The 19,946-nt window shown below is 37.9% G+C and overlaps 1 protein-coding gene and 1 long non-coding RNA gene across 2 annotated transcripts in view; one reads left to right on the top strand and one right to left on the bottom strand.

Moving 5' to 3' along the window:
- The window catches only part of LOC106081284 (putative uncharacterized protein DDB_G0279653), a 337,199-nt gene that overhangs the window by 48,903 nt on the left and 268,350 nt on the right, over nt 1-19,946 (top strand). The gene's annotated exons all lie outside the window — the stretch shown is intronic.
- On the bottom strand, nt 218-9,158 carry LOC106080815 (uncharacterized). Its single transcript, XR_001220270.2, has 3 exons — nt 8,982-9,158; nt 8,886-8,925; nt 218-508 (listed from the first exon to the last, which is right to left on the bottom strand). It is a non-coding gene; the product is annotated as an uncharacterized LOC106080815 (long non-coding RNA).

The following is a 19,946-nucleotide window of genomic DNA, read 5'->3' as shown; positions in this document are numbered from 1 at the left end:
CTATTCTCTCTCTCTCTAATGTTATTTTCTTTTTCCCTCTCTATTTAGACTTTATATTGTTGGCTTACTCCCCCTACTACTGAGGGGAAAAATTAACAGAAAACCCTACTTACTCACTCACAATGAAATGAAATTAAAATTGAAACAATAACAATAGCTCTGTATTGCTGCCATACTTACTTCTGTTGTTGTTGCTGTTTATTTGTTGTATCATTTGGCTCGTGCTCTCTCTCTCCCCAATGGCGCATCATAATTTGCTTTATTTACTCACCTCCCCACAATATTCAATTTGCATGATAGTGCCTTTGTATTGTATTGTGTTGTAGATATTTGTGCATGTATCAGATAGCCGCCTCGTTTGGCTGCTCCTACAGTTGCGTGTGAGGTGTTTGTGTGGGATGATGGGTAGCCCCACTTAGGCCATGTGTATGTGTGTCTGTTTGCTGCCATTATTAATGCAATTAATTGTTCGCAATTTAACGCAGTATCACGACAAAACGATAAATCTCTATAAATTCATGAGTAAAATACACCGGCCGCCGTGTGCGTACAGTGGGTCAAAGCAATATTAAAGTGAAAGAAAGTGAAATTGTTATATAAAGTAAGAATTGATTACAAATACCTAAATTGAGATTCCATTGCAGTATATTGTCCGGCTTTAGACCATTGTTTAATGCTTTCTATTCGAAGAATAGTATAGCAAAAAACATTATAAAGTCAGCAAAAAGTGAGTTGCTGCTGACTTTTTAATGTTTTTTGCTATACTATTCTTCGAATAGAAAGCATTAAACAATGGTCTAAAGCCGGACAATATCCTGCAATGGAATCTCAATAAGATTTTAATACCAATAAAAAAAGCGCAAACAGACAGAATTACCCAAATAAAAAGAAAACAGAAAAGCGCTCTAAGTTCGGCTGGGCCGATTCTTATATGCCCTTCACCATAGATCGCATTTGTCAAGTTCTTTGGACAGTTTCTCTTTATGGGCAGAAACTAAAAGAGAATAATAACAAAAAATCCCCATGGATTTTTTATATGCTTAGATAAAAATTGCGCCATTTAGTCCCTCAAGAAGTATATTCGGGATATCGGTTTATATGGGAGCTTTGGACCCATTGGAACCGTACTCGGTACATATCGGTGGTCATAGAAAAAGTTTTCGTGAAATATTTCGGCCAAATCGGGTAAGAATAGCGCCCTCTAGTGGTTTAAGAATTATATTCGGGAGATCGGTTAACATTGGAGCCATATCAGCTTTTGGACCGATTAGAACCATATTCGGTACATATATTGGAGGTCATAGGAAAGGTTTTGGTACGATATTTCAGCCAAATCGTATAAGAATTGCGCCCTCTAGTGGCTCAAGAAGTATATTCGGGAGATCGGTTAATATAGGAGCTGCATCAGATTTTGACCGATTAGAACCCTGCTCGGTACATATGTTGGAGGTCATAGGAAAGGTTCTTGTTTGATATTTCAGCCAAATGGGATAAGAATTGCGCTCTCTAGTGGCTCAAAAAGTATATTCGGAAGATCGGTTTATGTTAGAGCTATATCTAAACGTGGACCGATTTGCGCCATTAACAATCTCAACCGAAATACATTAATAAGAAGTAATTACGGAAAATTTCAAGCGCTTAGCTCTACTCCTTTGTAAGTTAGCGTGCTTTTGGCAGACGGACGGACAGACGGATATGGTTACATCGACTTCAAATGTCATGACGATCATTAAAACATATACTTCATGGAGTCTTAGATGAATATTTCAAGGTGTTATAAACGGATTGACGAAAGCAGTATTGTTTCCGCAGAAATCGCTCTTCCGGAGACCTAATGGCATTTTTGTCGGAACGATGGAGTCTCTCTATCCGCCAGTTTAGTGAGAGTAAGTTCGTGGCTCTGGATATCTCCAAAGCATTTGATAGGGTCTGACACAGTGCACTCTTATCAAAGCTTGTCGCTTTTGGAGTCGGTAATAACTTCGTTCGATATATATCGAGCTTTCTCAGTGATCGCACTAACGAGTTGTTGTAGATGGGTTCTCATCAGATGAGTATACATTGACCGCAGGTGTGCCACAAGGCTCTTTCCTTTCCCCTTCCCTTTTTCTTATTTTCATTGACGATCTATTGGGTCAGACTTTGAATCCATTCAACTTATTTGCCGATGACAGTAGTCTGTGTCATTCATATTCATTCGACCCTAGGCGCAGTCCTCAAGAAATTGTGAGCAGGAGGCGCATTATGGATGAGACGCTCTCCCCGGATTTATTGGCCATTTCCGAGTGGGGTATAATGAACAGAGTAGACTTTAACGCACAGAAGACGCAGTGATGTTTCTTGTCTCACAAGCGATTCACTGACCCACTACAATCGGCGATATCCATCGACGGTATAGATATTGAACAGTCAGATGCTTTTGATGTTTGATTCAGACCATATTAGACACGTATGTTGAAAATCATGAGAGAAGCTGTTGTACAAAATTTCTGCCAAATCGGATGAGAATTGCGCCCTCCAGCGGCTCAAGAAATCAAGATCCCAGATCGGTTTATATGGCAGTTATATCAGGTTATGTACCTATTTTCGCCATACTTAGCACATGTATTGGAAGTCATAACAAAACACCTCATGCAAAATTTCAGCCAAATCGGATGAGAATTGGGCGCTCCATTGCCTCAAGAAGTCAAGATTCAAGATCGGTTTATATGACAGCTATACCAGATTATTTATTATTTATTAATAAATTATTTATATGACATTATTTATATGACAGATATACCAGATTATGAACCGATTTGAACCATACTTAGCGCAGTTGTTGGAAGGAATTTCAGTCAAATCCGATAAGAATTGTGCCCTCTAGAGACTCAAGAAGTCTGCAGCTATATCAAAACAGGGACCGATTTGGCCCATTTACAATGCCAACCGACCTACACTAATAAGAAGTATTTGTGGAAAATTTCAAGCGGCTAGCATTACTCCTTCGAAAGTTAGCGTGCTTTCGACAGACAGACAGGCGGACGGAAGGACAGGCGGACAGACATGGCTAGATCGACTTAAAATGAGATGACGATCAAGAATATATACACTTTATGGTGTCTCAGACGCATATTTCGAGGTGTTACAAACAGAATGACGAAGTTAGTATACCCCCATCCTATGGTGCGGGATATAAAAATTTTTATAAGAAACATTTTCATTTATCGCAATTTTCTTTGCTGCCAGCCACTGTCCTCGAAAATGTAAATATTTTATAATGAGTGAATGTGAATGAATTTCTGTTTTTTATTGCCTTTTATGTTTTTGTTTTAATGAAATTGTATCTTTTATTTGATTCCATTTTGGCCGTAAACGGGAACAGGTGTTTCCCCCCATTGGGGCCGACAATCCCCAGACTAGGCAAAAAACATTGACATCTGGCAAGGAGGAGGTAGGGAAAGTGAAAATTAACACTCCCCCCAAGGGGGCGGCAGGATGTGGCATGTCACATAAATTAGCAATACGGAAATATTGCATGAGATTTATGAAAGATTTCCATTTTCCATAAAGAATAGAAATGTATTGCAGCATATGGATCATCTCATTTGCAGTTACATGCATTGGCTATGTATGTATGTATGTGAATGCCTTTGTGTGTGAACACTCACTCACCCATCTGATGGCTGATGCAGGCAGGTCTTTGTTCAATGAACTCTTGGTAGTTTTTTTCCGTTATTTCTCTGCCATTTTTTTCTAAATTAGATTTTAAATAATTCCATTTGTTAGCTGGTAAACATGATGACATTCTTAATTAAATGGCAATTATTTATTGCATTGTTGTTTGTATTTTTTGTGTATTGTGTTTTATTTTGTATCTGAATTAGTTGGCGTTTATCTATTTGTCACTGCAGAGAGTGCTTTGTTCCATCCTTGCCTGAGGTCGCTAAAGTCTCGTTCATTACATTACCCCAACCCCCTCCCCACAATGCTGTGGGTAATTAATTATTCAAATGTAACGTCTACAATGGCATTACAAAGGAATAAAAAAGAGGGAGAGCGAAAAAAAGAACTAAAAATCCTCAACACAATGCACTTTGTACAATGCATTGCTGGTTAATGAATGATTGCAGTCATTACAATATCAACAGAAAATTGCTACATTCCAATTAATGCCATCGACACCATCTGGTATGGGTGACAATTAACTTTGGATTAAATAAGTCCGCGCCTTGTTCCATGGGTTACTTGTAGATGGAATTGAAAGATACCATTAAGGTGGAGCAGTTACTTGGTGACATGTTGCAACCCAGACTGAGCACATAATTAGCGATTTAGGTAGCACAAGAAATAAAAGATATTAGTTTGAAATTAAGTTGGCTAAATAAAATAATGCAAGGTAAAATAAATAGAAAATAAAAAAACAAGTAAAACCGTGCTAAGTTCGGCCGGGCCGAATCTTATATACACTCCACCATGGATAGCATTTGTCGAGTTCTTTTCCAATGTCTCTTTTTAGGCAAACAAACGAAAGCAAGGGATAAAATAAAAGAATTCCTATGCTTTTGAAGCTATATCAAGTTATAGTCCGATTCGGACCATAATGGAATGAATGTTGGAGACCACAGTAGAAGTCATTGTGTAAAATTTCAGCCAAATCGAATAAGGATTTCTCCCTTCAGGGGCTCAAAAGGTGAAATAGGAGATCGTTTTATAGAGGAGCTGTATTAGCTTGTAGACCGATTTAGACTATATTTGACACATATGTTGAAGGTCATGGGAGAAGCCGTTGTACCCCAAATCAGACAATAATTTCGCCCTATGGAGGCAAAAGAAGTCAGGATCCCAGATCGGTTTATATGGCAGCTATATCCAAACATTAATCGATATGGTCCATTTACAATCTCAACCGAAGTACACCTTTAAGAAGTATTTATGCAAAATTTCAAGCGGCTAGCTTTACTCCTCCGAAAGTTAGCGTGCTTTCGACAGACAGACGGACGGAAGAACATGGCTAATGCGACTTAAAATGTCATGACGATCAAGAATATAAATACTTTCAAATTTCAGCTAAATCGGGTAATAAAAGGGACCTCTATGGTCTGTAGACCTAAAATTGGGGCAACAGTGAATATGGTAGCTACGATGTCTAATCAAAAAATAACCGTTATATTCAATTTTTGTGAGTTAGGTATGTTAGATTTTAGCATTTTTATACCCATCACCAATCGTGTTCCAGTTTCCGTGCAGTGTCAGATCGTAAGTGTCTCGCCAAGCTTAGACGGGTGCGAATCTTTTCTTCATAACGTAAGGATCCGAATTATTGCTCACTCCTCGGATAGTCTGTATGTCCCACGCGTCTACCAAAATTTGGTCATTTGGTTTCTTACTTCTTGATCTGGGTACAAATGGCTTACCGAATAGCAAATGCAAATTTTTGGAAATTTTGCCCATGAACATTCCACTGAGGAGCAGGGGCAAACTTCTCACGAATCCATGAGTGCAGTCCGATTCAAGTTTAAGCTCAATGATAAGGGACCTCCTTTTTATAGCCGAGTCCGAATGGCGTGCCGCAGTGCGACACCTCTTTGGAGAGAAGTTCTACATGGCATAGTACCTCAGAAATGTTGCCCGCATTAGGAGGGGAAAACCACCTCTGAAAATTTTTTCTGATGGTCTCGCCAGGATTCGAACCCAGGCGTTCAGCGTCATAGGCGGACATGCTAACCTCTGCGCAACGGTGGCCTCCGAATAGCCTACCGAATAGCACTATTTTTAAATTTGGAGCTGACAGCTGGCATTTATTTCACCACGGCATAGTCTATTAACCTCAATGATGGTTATGGGACCTTCTCTAGTAAAAACTTAATTTTCCGACGATTGCAGCTAAGATGTTCTCCCTTCCTATCTAGCATGAATTTAATGTCAAGTGCAAATCAGCGATAATCTTTTAGCGCCGCTGCCGGTCCATTGAAAATCCTGTAAAACGTTTATGACGGCCTTGTACTTTTCCAATACATCTACCACTACTTAGATGTCTACCACTGCAGATTCGGTTGTCAACATTAGAACAGTCCCTTTTTCCGTTTTTTTTCTAATAAGACGACAATAAATATTCTCAATATTCTATTCTTCCTACGAATGTTCATTGGCAGAAAACTTTTCTCCATATCTCACATCATTGTTGCAAGTTTCCTTGTTTTTTTTCGGTATTTCAAAAAATGTTTTACCCATCCAATGTTCTATTCAATTTCGATTAAAATGTAATTAGCTCAAGTTCAAAACATGTGGCAAACCAAGCAAATGTTGCCATGACATATTCCATCACAGCCATACACAAAGGCAGCACTCCTTGGCAGTAGTTTCCCATGGAATTCTCATTACACCCACAATTAGCGCCGCCCCCCAACAAAAGCAAGAGCAGGTAGGTCCAAGTAGTTAGACTAAGTAGCAACACCTTATTCCAGAGGCACACACAGAAACAAAGAAACACTGTCGCCTAGCGCCGTTGTCGTTGTCGCTGTAGCTGTTGCCATCAGTCTTCTGTTGGAGAATGTTGTTGGGAAGTTGCCTTAAAGTGCCATTGCCACGCCATAACATTTCATATGGTAAACAGCAGCAATTGTTTTATGTGGCTTTTAATAACATTTTAAACGTTTTAAGCAACATGCCATTGCTGTAAGACCTGCCACAAACAGGGAGACAAATTGAAAAACCAACTTTCCGGCAAACTGGGGGGAGGGGGGCAACAACAATAGTTAGTTCTCAAAAAAAACCTCCATTAATAAAAAAAGAAGACGGACGGACGCACTATTGCCTGAGTTGCTGCATTTGCATTCACATTCTGAGGCAATGAATGAAAAACTAATTAACCAAAATACAGACAGATGTGTTTGATGGAATAGTGCTCAACGCAAGGTGTTGGCTGAGTTGAGGTTGCAACATAAGGTGTTAAGGCTTTATGCCAAAAGGAACATACAAAGTATACAGACAGGAAATGCAGGCATCATAGATGGTAACACCTTAAACTGGGTATTGAAGACAAAAGGTTACAAGAATGTTGTGAAGTGCTGAACTTAGAAGTATGACGAACCTATAAATAGTGGCGAGGCTTAAAGGAAGTTAATTGAACTTAACCCAAGTCAGCTGCTTTGCGTTAGCATAACTATTAATGAAGTTATAGTAACTACATTAGGGTAGGTGCGGATATTAATTCGCCCTATGCCACTATGGACATATAAATAACTAAGCCAGTAAACGGCTTGTTGCAAATTTTGCCCATGAACATTCCACTAAGGAACAGGGGCAAACTTCTCACATATCAATGAGTTCAGTGCGATTCGCCGCATCTCTTCTTAAGCAAAAAAGGATAAGAGAAAAGATTTGCTCTGCTATTAGAGCGATATCAAGATATGGTCCGATTCGGACCACAATTAAATTATATGTTGGAGACCTGTGTAAAACGGCAGCCAATTCGAATAAGAATTGCACCCCTTTGGGGGCTCAAGAAGTAAAGTACAGCGATCGATTTATATGGGAGCTCCATGAGGCTATAGACCGATTCAGATCATAGTAAACACGTATGTTGATGGTCATGAGACGATCCGTCGTACAAAATTTCAGGGCAATCGGATAATAATTGCGACCTCTAGAGGCTCAAAAAGTCAAGATCCCAGATCGGTTTATATGGCAGCTATATAAGGTTATGAACCGATTTGAACCTTATTTGGCACAGTTGTTGAAAGTCATAATAAAATACGTCATGCAAAATTTCAGCCAAATCGGATAAAAATTGCGCCCTCTAGAGGCTCAAGAAGTCAAGACCCCAGATCGGTTTATATGACAGCTATATCAGGTTATGGACCGATTTGAACCATACTCGGCACAGTTGTTGGAAATCATAACAAAACACCTCATGCAACATTTCAGCCAAATCGGATAAAAATTGCGCCCTCTAGAGGCTCAAGAAGTCAAGATCCAAGATCGGTATATATGGCTGCTATATCAGGTTATGGACCGATTTGAACCTATCTTAGCACTATTATCGAAAGCCATAGCGAAATATGTCGTGCAAAATTTATTCCAATCGGATTAGAAATGCGTCCTCTAGAGGCTCAGGAAATCAAGACCCCAGATCGGTTTATATGGCGGCTATATCAGGTTATGGACCGATCTCAAACTTACCTACCACAGTTGTTGAAAGTCATAAAAAATCCCCTCATGTAAGATTTCAGCCAAATCGGATAAGAATGGCGCCCTCTAGAGGCTCAAGAAGTCAAGATCCAAGATCGGTATATAAGACAGATATATAAAAACATGAACCGATGTGGTCCATTTATAATCCCAACCGACCTACTTTAATAAGAAGTATTTGTGCAAAATTTCAATCGGCTAGCTTTACTCCTTCGAAAGTTATCGTGCTTTCGACAGACAGACGGACGGATGGACTGACAGACGGACGGACATACGGACTGACAGACGGATGAACGGACATACGGACTGACAGACGGACATGGCTAGATCGACATAAAATGTCACGACGTTCAAGAATATATATTTTTTATGGGGCCTAAGACGAATATTTCGAGTAGTTACAGATAGAATAACGAAATTAGTATACCACCATCATAGGGAGGAGGGTATAAAAAGTAACGTCAAAGTAATTCTATATTAGGCTTTACTTCGATTTAAATACTTTGGTAAGAAAACACTGGACTACTCTTGGTTGTATATTTCCCAAAAGAAATTGACACTCATAAACCGATCAGAAGAACATGACAAATGGCATTCTTGGAAGAAGGTTTGTAAGATTAGATTCAAATTACGCACATTGTTTTTTTTTTTTGCGTAAAAATTAAATTTTTTTTAACTCAACTTAAAGTTTCTTCCTGACAATGTGCACTTACCACATTAAACGAAACGTCCCCCGTCCCACATCACATTGGCCTTGAATTGAAGCAAATTATTCCCAATAATGATAAGGTACACAAAATTTGCCATACCACAACACAGCCTTCATCAAAATTTCATCATAAAATTTAGAATTATTTGTCTTGGTTGTTCTTCTGTGTTTTTGAAAAATTGAATTCCCCCGAATGCGAAAGGAAATCAACAACAGCATGGAGCACAAAACGAAAATAAACTTTCCTCAACAATTTGTATGCCATCCATGTAGCCAACTCGGGGAGCAGACGTGCAATAAACACCTGAAAGAAATTAAGAAAAATAAAATAATAATAACGCACAGTGTTTTTCCGCACGACGAGCCATACCATACCAGCAGCCGCAACAGCAGCAGCAACAGCAGCATCCTCTATACCAACACCACCAACAGCAGCAATAAATAAATTAAAGCATGGAATTCCAACGAAAAATCATCTTCTCGAAGATGTGTATAATCAAGAAACCAACTCCCCAAAGCCCCCGCGCCACTCCAACTGCGTAACCAACTTGGACCGCCCACACTCTCAGGCAAAGAATGAGTTTCAAGTCAGAACTTGTTCGTCCAACCTGAAGCATGAGGCAAGTGCTCCAGAATATGCCGGCGAAGACCATGAAACTGAAGATGAAGAGGATGACTGTGAAAACTCAGACATAATATTACCAATATTATGGACGAAGCCATATAACAAATGAACTGAGTGCAATTTGGAAAATGAATGGATTTTCCAGAGAGCACCAAAGAAACGAAGAAAAAAAAACTGAAAAGGTGGCAATGGTAACTAAGCTAACGAAAAGAAGAGTCTTTAAGAGAAGAAAGCAAAAAGGAGACTTTAAGCAAGGTATTGTTTCTAAGAATTAAATCTTTTGCGTTATGAAATGGGGTGCGTTTCTTTTGGGTGGCTGTGTTTATAGTTTAATATCGTTTCACTAGCAGCTTGAATGGCTAGAAAAGTGGGTTTACAGAACTTTTTTTTAAACGATATTTAATTACTTAGGAAAAAACGTGAAAAATGTATTTAAGACAAGTAAAAACGCATTAAATTCTGTCATGCCAAACTTTGGATACATACCACCATGGATGTACAGTTTAGGCTCAGGTGGAAAAAGCCTTATACAAGTCATGGTTTCAAATTTCAGCTAAATCGGCTAAAACAAGTCACAAATGCAAGAGTGTATACGTGGTAGCTACGAGGCCTGATCAAAAAATTCTCGTTATTTTCGTGAGTTAAGTATGTTCGATTTTAGAATTTTTTTACCCACCACCAAAGGAAAGGGGGTACATTCAATTAGACAATCAGTTTGCAACACATCGAAATATCCATTTACGACCCTACATAGTATATATATTTCCGAATGTCGAAAAATTGGAAGCCGAATTAACGAAGTTCGTGTGTCTGTCCGTCCGTCCGTCTGTTGTAATCACTCTACAGCCTTCTAGAACTGAGATATTGAGATGTCACGTTTTTTTGCTGCACGCAGGGTAAGTTCTTGACCGGGCCAAATCAGACCATATTTGGATATAGCTGCCTTATAGGCCGAACTGCCGATTAAGGGTCTGAAATTTGCAACAGTGAGTAAGCTTCCCGCCATCCAATCCAAATATGGTTAAGATCGGACTATATTTAGATACTAGCTGACCCGGGCCTGCTCCGCTACGACACTCAGTGAGTTGACCTTGAAAATATATATCGGATTCGTGTTCTACTCTAAAAACCCTCTTCTTTGAGCCTCATATAGCAATGGTCAGAAAATACTTCCTATTTGGGTGGTGTTGTGGCCCCATAAACACTTTTCCCTAATATTGATATCAGATTCGTGCTTTACTCCCAAAGATCTTTCATTTGAGCCCCATATTGCAATGGACGTAAATTTGTCCCCTTTGGGGGATGTTTTTGGCGAGAGGTGGCCCCCCAAACACTTGGTCCCATATTTGGAAATCAGATTCGAATTCTACACTTAAATACCTTTTATTTAAGCCCCATATTGCTATGGTCAGTAAATAAGACCTGTTTGGGGGGTGTTTTGGGGAAAGGGTGGATCCCCAGAAACGTGATCCCACATTTGGATATAAGATTCGTATTCTAATCGCAAATACCTTTCATTTGAGTCCCATATTGCCATGGTCGGTAAATATGTCCGATTTAGGGGTGTTTTGGGGCTTGGGGTGGTCCCCCTAACACTTGGTCCGACAATTGGATATCAGATACGTTTTCTTTTCCTAAATAACTTTCATTTGAGTCCCATATTGTCGTGATTGGTCTAAATATATGTTTGGCAGGTTTTAGGATGGGGCGGCCCCCCTAGGTACCCCATCCGAAATTTGGATTAAACATTTTTGTTTTTAGGGTACTATATGAGAGCACACAAAATTTCGCTTAAATCGCTCCACCCATCTCCGAGATTTGGCGTTTCTGAAAATTAAGGTAAGGGGGAGGGTCCGCCCCCCCTTCAGATATCAAAAAATTTAGTACCCTAACAAACAACCAAACCTACAAATAAACACAATTTGATTTTTATATATAAAAAGATAAGAGCTATATCTAAATCTGAACCGATTTCTATGAAATTCCGGTAATGTCAAGAGTCAAAAGAAAATCCTTCCAGCCAAATTTCGAAAGAATTGGTTAGCAAATGACCATTTAATTGCATTATTACTGCAAATCGGACGAACATATATATGGGAGCTATATCTAAATCTATATCTTCGTCTCTAGGCCGAAGAACATGCCTGTACCAAATTTGAAGACGATCGGAAGAAAACTGCGACGTGTAGGATGGGGGTATTCTAATCTAGACATTCCGTTTGTAACACATCGAAATATTCGTCTAAGACCCCATAATGTATATATATTCTTGATCGTATCGATGTTCTGAGTCGATCTAGCCGTGTCCTTGAAATTTTGCACAGATACTAACTTTTGATGTAGGTTGTTGGGGATAGCAAATGGGCCATATCGGTGTATATTTAGATATATTGCAAGTGTGTGTTATTATTCAAAACACTTTAACTGGCATGGTGGATCGCGATTTCTGATACGCCATGTATCTTCGTCAACACCATTGTCAAATTGATAAAAGTGCCGTACATACCCAACGTTTGTTTACTTTCCATTATTCCGATACAAACTAGTCATCAATGCATCATTTTGAAACAGAATTAAGTATTCTTTATTGTTATTATGTATTTCACATTATTTTTTGTTTGTTTTTGAACATTTTCATTTTCATGCATGTTACCTTTTGCTGGCATCGCAATCTGATGAGACCTCTGGCAAAAGACGAAATCGCGTACATTGCAGCCCACCCCCAATACGTTTAACACACCACATTGCTGAGACTCTTTAAAGGAATTTTGTTGTTTTGCTTTTCTATTTGAAATAGAGGAATAAAACATATTGGTCTACGCTGAAAGTAATCCAAGTACAAAATGAAATAATTTTTGTGACCAAACAAAAGAAGCAAAAAGGCAAAGAAAATTATTTTTATAAAATTATGACAAAATTTTAGTTCTCTAGAAACGTTTACTAAAAGTTTATTTCTTTATAATGTATTTTTATTTGATTGTAAAAATTGTTTACACAAATTTTTTGTTCTAACAAGATTTCTGTTGAAATAATTTTTTCGTTAAAAGTAACGGTATAATCACTTACTCTCGCTTTCCCTTTAAAGTATGCAACAAATGTATGACTATATTAATAAGGCATGCAATAGAAAATGTTGGAATATTCTTAGTCTAAAAACCCCTGATACAAGATTCGTTATATAAGGTTAACTTTAGGAGTTGGTGTAAATTCGCTAAAGTTGGATAGCTTTTTTTGTTTGATTTTGATAAGGATGAAGGACAGACACCACTACAGACATCAAATATTGAATTACTCCCTTTTGCTGCAAGGACATACTATGATATTTTCACAAAAATTAGTTCAGTTACTTTAGACTTTTCGGGGATAATATAAAAAAAACGAATAATTTTATTATTACTTGGCTCCTTGGGGTATGCAATGTTTTTAATACAATTTTCATATGCCCCTTGAAGTATGCTGTATTTATTAAAGCTCCTTAATTGGCACCAAAACTTTAAAAATACATCTGCCATTTAAATAAATATATAATTTTCCCTTTCTTAGAATCATTAAGTGAAAATTTTATTTCTGAGCACATTTTACCTAGCTGATGTTTTTTTTTTCAAGGCTAGAGTATGCTACCAATGTTGCTTCAATTACACTACACAGGATAAGCCATGGCTTTAAAGGAAGTGTTCTTAGAATCGCTTAGTACGAGAAGTAAAATCATAGAAAAAATAAACCAAATTTATGAATGAGCACGTAACACAGAACACATTTCAGCTGCCTCGTGCCAATAGTCTTGCAGCCAACATCAAAATGAGTGAAATCCTGAAATCCTCCGCGGAGAATAGGAATCTTTTTTTTAACTGAGGGGCAGAAGAAATGTTCCCTTCTATTGTGTAGCAATGCACAACACCATACGGATAGAAACTACATTCACAAATCTCGTAGGAAGTTGTAACAGTATGGTATGAAAAGAAAATTGCAGTTGACACAGGACTACATGAATTGCTGAACATGTTAGCCTATGTGACAATGACAATGATTCAGACAATGTTGTGCAATGTGCGCACCGGCAGCTGAGTGGCTTTCTTGTCCGCCTTACCAGTGTAGAGGTCGTGAGTTCAATTCCCATCTGAAGCTGTGATCGTTTGCTACTGTGGTATTTCAATGGACACAAACTGTCTCAATTAGTCTGATAGCAGACGGCCATTATAACCTATCCTCACGATCCATGTACTACTTATCAATGCAGTTGATCGATTCCTAGTTCAGCCTGCAGTTAGGGTTTGAGTGAATGGTGTGCCTTCAACAACTGCATAGAAGGGACTTGATGCGTGATGCAAGACTCATATATGGGAGGCCACCGTAGCGCAAAGGTTAGCATGTCCGCCTATGACGCTGAATGCCTGGCAGGAACATCAGAGATGTTGCTCTGTGGCACTTAAGCTCATTTTTAAAATGTCCCCCCATCTAAAAAATAAAGTAGGCCAGTGTAATAATGACTGTGCCAACCCAAAACCAACAGCGACAAGGAAAACTACGGCTGTCGAACAAAACCATAGACTATTCTATGTTTAAATTGGGTAGGATGCTGACATTGGGATGCGGATGAGAACGAGGATGGTGATGATGATACATGACACCACAATGCCAACATCTATAATCGCAGGATGCAATAGATCCGCTGGATAAGATGCCATGTAAGAAGACAACGGCTGTAACGACAATGAGCCAGGCGATAAAGTCTAACTGCTCCATTACAACAAGAACAAGAATAGCGACTGCGACAAGGCGATTGTGAATTGAGTTGTAAACGGAGCAACTGTTAAGTTATTACGTTATTACGAATGCCACGACCAATGCCAAGGAACGATAGAGCGCAAAGTGTAGGCGTTGGCGTAGACAACAACTGATTAAGGCGCACAAATAGATACATATACCCACACGTCTATGGCACGCAATACCGCAAGTAAGGGGTTAATAGCACAATTCTACCAGCACCACAGCCATTAGATAGGCCATTGTTTCTGGTACCATCCGCCCGCCCTACCATTTACCATTTAAATCCGTTATGTACACTTGGCCTAATGAACAGTTGCGCACACACATGCAGATAACTACCTCTTTAGGTGATGTTTGGCTCTTTTTGCCTATTGGCCAAAGGCTTTTTCCATGCTATACTTCATGCCATTTAATCCATGTAAGACAGTAGGCTCTGTGCAAAGTAGGCAACAGTGAATGGACTAGAGCAGAGCGGTAGTAAGGCGGGCGTGTATAGCCAGGTCAGCTCTACGGCATTTGCATATTTGCAACTTTATGGTAAAACAATTTTCATTTCCCTGGCAGCGAGAAAAACATTCATAAGAGGCTTAGCCGCAACCGAATGAATGGAATTGACTTAGAAAGACCTTTTGGCGATCAATTCTATTAAATTCAATAGCTGGCATGGGGTGACCAGGCGAAAAACTGATCAAACTATCCAACCAAAATGTATAAGGCAGAAAAAAAAATAAATTTATTTGAAGAAACAAAATCGAAAAAAAATTTTGGATAAATCAAATCAAATCAAATCAAATCAAATCAAATCAAATCAAATCAAATCAAATCAAATCAAATCAAATCAAATCAAATCAAATCAAATCAAATCAAATCAAATCAAATCAAATCAAATCAAATCAAATCAAATCAAATCAAATCAAATCAAATCAAATCAAATCAAATCAAATCAAATCAAATCAAATCAAATCAAATTAAATCAAATCAAATCAAATCAAATCAAATCAAATCAAATCCAAATCCAAATCCAAATCCAAATCCAAATCCAAATCCAAATCCAAATCCAAATCCAAATCCAAATCCAAATCCAAATCCAAATCCAAATCCAAATCCAAATCCAAATCCAAATCCAAATCCAAATCCAAATCCAAATCCAAATCCAAATCCAAATCCAAATCCAAATCCAAATCCAAATCCAAATCCAAATCCAAATCCAAATCCAAATCCAAATCCAAATCCAAATCCAAATCCAAATCCAAATCCAAATCCAAATCCAAATCCAAATCCAAATCCAAATCCAAATCCAAATCCAAATCCAAATCCAAATCCAAATCCAAATCCAAATCCAAATCCAAATCCAAATCCAAATCCAAATCCAAATCCAAATCCAAATCCAAATCCAAATCCAAATCCAAATCCAAATCCAAATCCAAATCCAAATCCAAATCCAAATCCAAATCCAAATCCAAATCCAAATCCAAATCCAAATCCAAATCCAAATCCAAATCCAAATCCAAATCCAAATCCAAATCCAAATCCAAATCCAAATCCAAATCCAAATCCAAATCCAAATCCAAATCCAAATCCAAATCCAAATCCAAATCCAAATCCAAATCCAAATCCAAATCCAAATCCAAATCCAAATCCAAATCCAAATCCAAATCCAAATCCAAATCCAAATCCAAATCCAAATCCAAATCCAAATCCAAATCCAAATCCAAATCCAAATCCAGATCCAAATCCAAATCCAAAACTAAAATCCAAATCCAAATTCAAATCCAAATCCATATCCATATCCATATCCATATCCATATCCATATCCATATCCAAATCCAAATCCAAATCCAAATCCAAATCCAAATCCAAATCCAGATCCAAATCCAAATCCAAAACTAAAATCCAAATCCAAATTCAAATCCAAATCCATATCCATATCCATATCCATATCCATATCCATATCCATATCCATATCCATATCCATATCCATATCCAAATCCAAATCCAAATCCATATCCATATCCATATCCATATCCAAATCCTAATCCTCATCCTCATCCTAATCCAAATCCAAATCCAAATCCAAATCCAAATCCAGATCCAAATCCAAATCCAAAACTAAAATCCAAATCCAAATTCAAATCCAAATCCATATCCATATCCATATCCATATCCATATCCATATCCATATCCATATCCATATCCAAATCCAAATCCAAATCCAAATCCAAATTCAAATCCAAATCCAAATCCAAATCCAAATCCAAATCCAAATCCAAATCCAAATCCAGATCCAAATCCAAATCCAAAACTAAAATCCAAATCCAAATTCAAATCCAAATCCATATGTATATCCATATCCATATCCATATCCAAATCCAAATCCAAATCCAAATCCATATCCATATCCATATCCATATCCATATCCATATCCAAATCCTAATCCTAATCCTCATCCTAATCCAAATCCAAATCCAAATCCAAATCCAAATCCAAATCCAATTCCAAATCCAAATCCATATCCATATCCAAATCCAAATCCATATCCAAATCCAAATCCTAATCCAAAAAAAAAAAAATCCATATCCATATCCAAATCCATATCCAAATCCTAATCCAAAAAAAATCCAAATCCAAATCCATATCCAAATCCAAGTCAAAACCAAATCCATATCCATATCCAAATCCAAAGCCAAATCCAAATCTAAATCCCAATCCAAATCCAAATCCGAATCCAAATCCAAATCCAAATCTATATCAAAAACCAAATCCAAATCGAAATCCAAATCCTAATCCAAATCCATATCCATATCCATATCCAAATCCAAATCCAAATCCAAATCCAAATCCATATCCATATCCATATCCATATCCATATCCATATCCATATCCAAATCCTAATCCTCATCCTAATCCAAATCCAAATCCATATCCAAATCCATTTCCATATCCATATCCATATCCATATCCATATCCATATCCATATCCAAATCCAAATCCATATCCAAATCCAAATCCAAATCCTAATCCAAAAAAAAAAAAATCCATATCCATATCCAAAACTATATCCAAATCCAAATCCTAATCCAAAAAAAATCCAAATCCAAATCCATATCCAAATCCAAGTCAAAACCAAATCCATATCCATATCCATATCCAAATACAAAACCAAATCCAAATCCAAATCTAAATCCCAATCCAAATCCAAATCCGAATCCGAATCCAAATCCAAATCCAAATCCAAATCCAAATCCAAATCCTAATCCAAATCCAAATCCAAATCCATATCCATATCCATATCCATATCCAAAACCAAAACCAAATCCAATTCCAAATCCAAATCCAATTCCAAATCCATATCCAAATCCAAATCAAATCGTATAAAAATAAAAGTTCACATTTTTTGACTCTGGTCACTTTAATTTCAAATTATGCCTTGAATGTGCTACATAAAGCTTACTACCGGTGTTGTTTATGAGCTAATACGTATTTTAATGACTTACTTAGAGATCTAGACAACTGCCAACAAATCGAGCTTCCAGTCAGCCAGCCAAAACACCAACCATGCCATGCTAATGGCCAAAAGGTCTTTTAAATATTTTTCGATTGTTTATTCAAATGTGAAGTAAATTTTTATCTCTTGAGATAAGTTGAGGTGGGGGCCAAAAAAAAAATGCATGTAAACATGCGAGTTCACATACCTGAATAGTGTTAGAGGGGGGATCAGGGGCACTAAAGCTTGGGCATAGAATTTGTGTACTGTGGGGCTGCTTCGAATATTTTCACATGAATTATTTAAAATGATGAAAAAACAAAAATCCATCACTCAGGCTCACCCAGCTCTCGCCTAAGCTCGGGGCCATTGGCTTGGTTGCTGTGGCAACAAACAAATTGATTACAAGATCCGGATTTAGGGAATATGAGAGTTTTTAGATAAAATCTCCGGTGCTTGATGGGCATTAGAATATAATCATTGGAATACAGGGCCATCGTTGCTTTCATATATGCAAAAATTTCACATCCAAAGGCTATAGGTAAATGGGAAATGCATAGTCCACTCCATTTTCCTATTTGGATTTTATTTTTGCATTGGTGGAGGTATCTTCATCTCCATCCTTGGAGATAAACGTTGTCATGGCGGACCAATAATGTTCCAATAGCATTAAATTAATTCCAGTGATTTGTAAATGTTTGTTACTTGCTTTGCTTTAACAGCATTTAAGTACACTGGGAAAAATTAAAAGAAAAAGTAAGAAAAGGCAAAAGTCGACCGATGCCTAATCGGTTGAAAATTGCGCCCCCTATAGGCGCAATGTTTCTTAAAGGATACATTCTGCGTCGAATTGCTTATTTTCGTCTAGTTTTCTTAAAAATTGAAATTTTGCTTAATATCTATCGGAAAAATAGCAATCGATATTCAGCAAAAAAAATTAGATATCGATAGTGCCATCTATATTTTGCCAGCTCTAGCCGCAGCGCGACATCTCTTGGTTGAGAAGTTTTTTATGGCATAGTTCCTCACATATGTTGCCAGCATTAGGAGGGGAGAAAATCAACGCTGAACATTTTTTCTTATGGTCTCCCTAGGATTTGAACCCAGGTGTCCAATTTTATAGACGGACATGCTAACCTCTGCGCAATGGTGGCTTCCAAGACACTTTTTGTAAAACACTTTTTAAAATGTTTTAGTTTTTTTTTCTAAAATATTAAATATTCTTTAATGTGTGTTTAAGTATGTTTTTATACCCAACACAGAAGGATGGGGGTATATTCATTTTGTCATTCCGTTTGCAACACATCGAAATATCCATTTCCGACCCTACAAAGTATATATATTCTTGATCAGCGTAAAAATCTAAGACTATATAGCCATGTCCGTCGGTCTGTCAGTCAGTCTGTTGAAATCACGCTACAGTCTTTTAGCGTCAGCTGAAACTTTCCACAGATTCTTTTTTTGTCCATAAGCAGGTTAAGTTCGAAGATGGGCTATATCGAACTATATCTTGATATAGCCCCCATATAGATCGATCCGCCGATTTAGGGCCTTAGGCCCATAAAATCCACATTTATTATCCGATTTTGCTGAAATTTGAAACAGTGAGTTGTGTTAAGCGCTTCGGCATCCTTCTTCAATTTGGCTCAGATCGGTTCATATTTGGACATAGCTGCCATATAGACCGATCTCTCGATTTATGGTTTTGGGCCCATAAAAGGCGCATTTATTATCTGATTTTGCTGAAATTCGGGACAATGAGTTGTCAATTTGGCCCAGATCGGTCCTAATTTGGATATAGCTGCCATATAGACCGATCCTCCGATTTGGGGTCTTAGGCCCATAAAAGCCACATTTATTGTCCGATTTCGCCGAAATTTGGAACAATGAGTAGCGTTAGGTTCTTCGTCATCCTTCTTCAATTTGGCCCAGATCGGTCTAGGTCTAGATATAGCTGCCATATATATACCGATGTCTCGATATAATGATTTGGGCCCATAAAAGGCGCATTTATTGTCCGATTTCGCCGAAATTGGGAACAATGAGTTGCGTTAGGTTCTTCGACAACATTATGCAATTTGGCCTAGATCGGTTGAGATTTGGATATAGTTGCCATATGGACCGATCTCTCGATTTAAGATTTTGGCCCATAAAAGACGCATTTATTGTCCGATGTAGTCGAAATTTGG

The sequence above is a fragment of the Stomoxys calcitrans genome, chromosome 3 (assembly GCF_963082655.1).
Source record: "Stomoxys calcitrans chromosome 3, idStoCalc2.1, whole genome shotgun sequence".
NCBI classification, from domain to species: domain Eukaryota; kingdom Metazoa; phylum Arthropoda; class Insecta; order Diptera; family Muscidae; genus Stomoxys; species Stomoxys calcitrans.
Note: the sequence above shows the minus strand (reverse complement) of the source record. Positions and strands in the feature narration are given on the sequence as shown.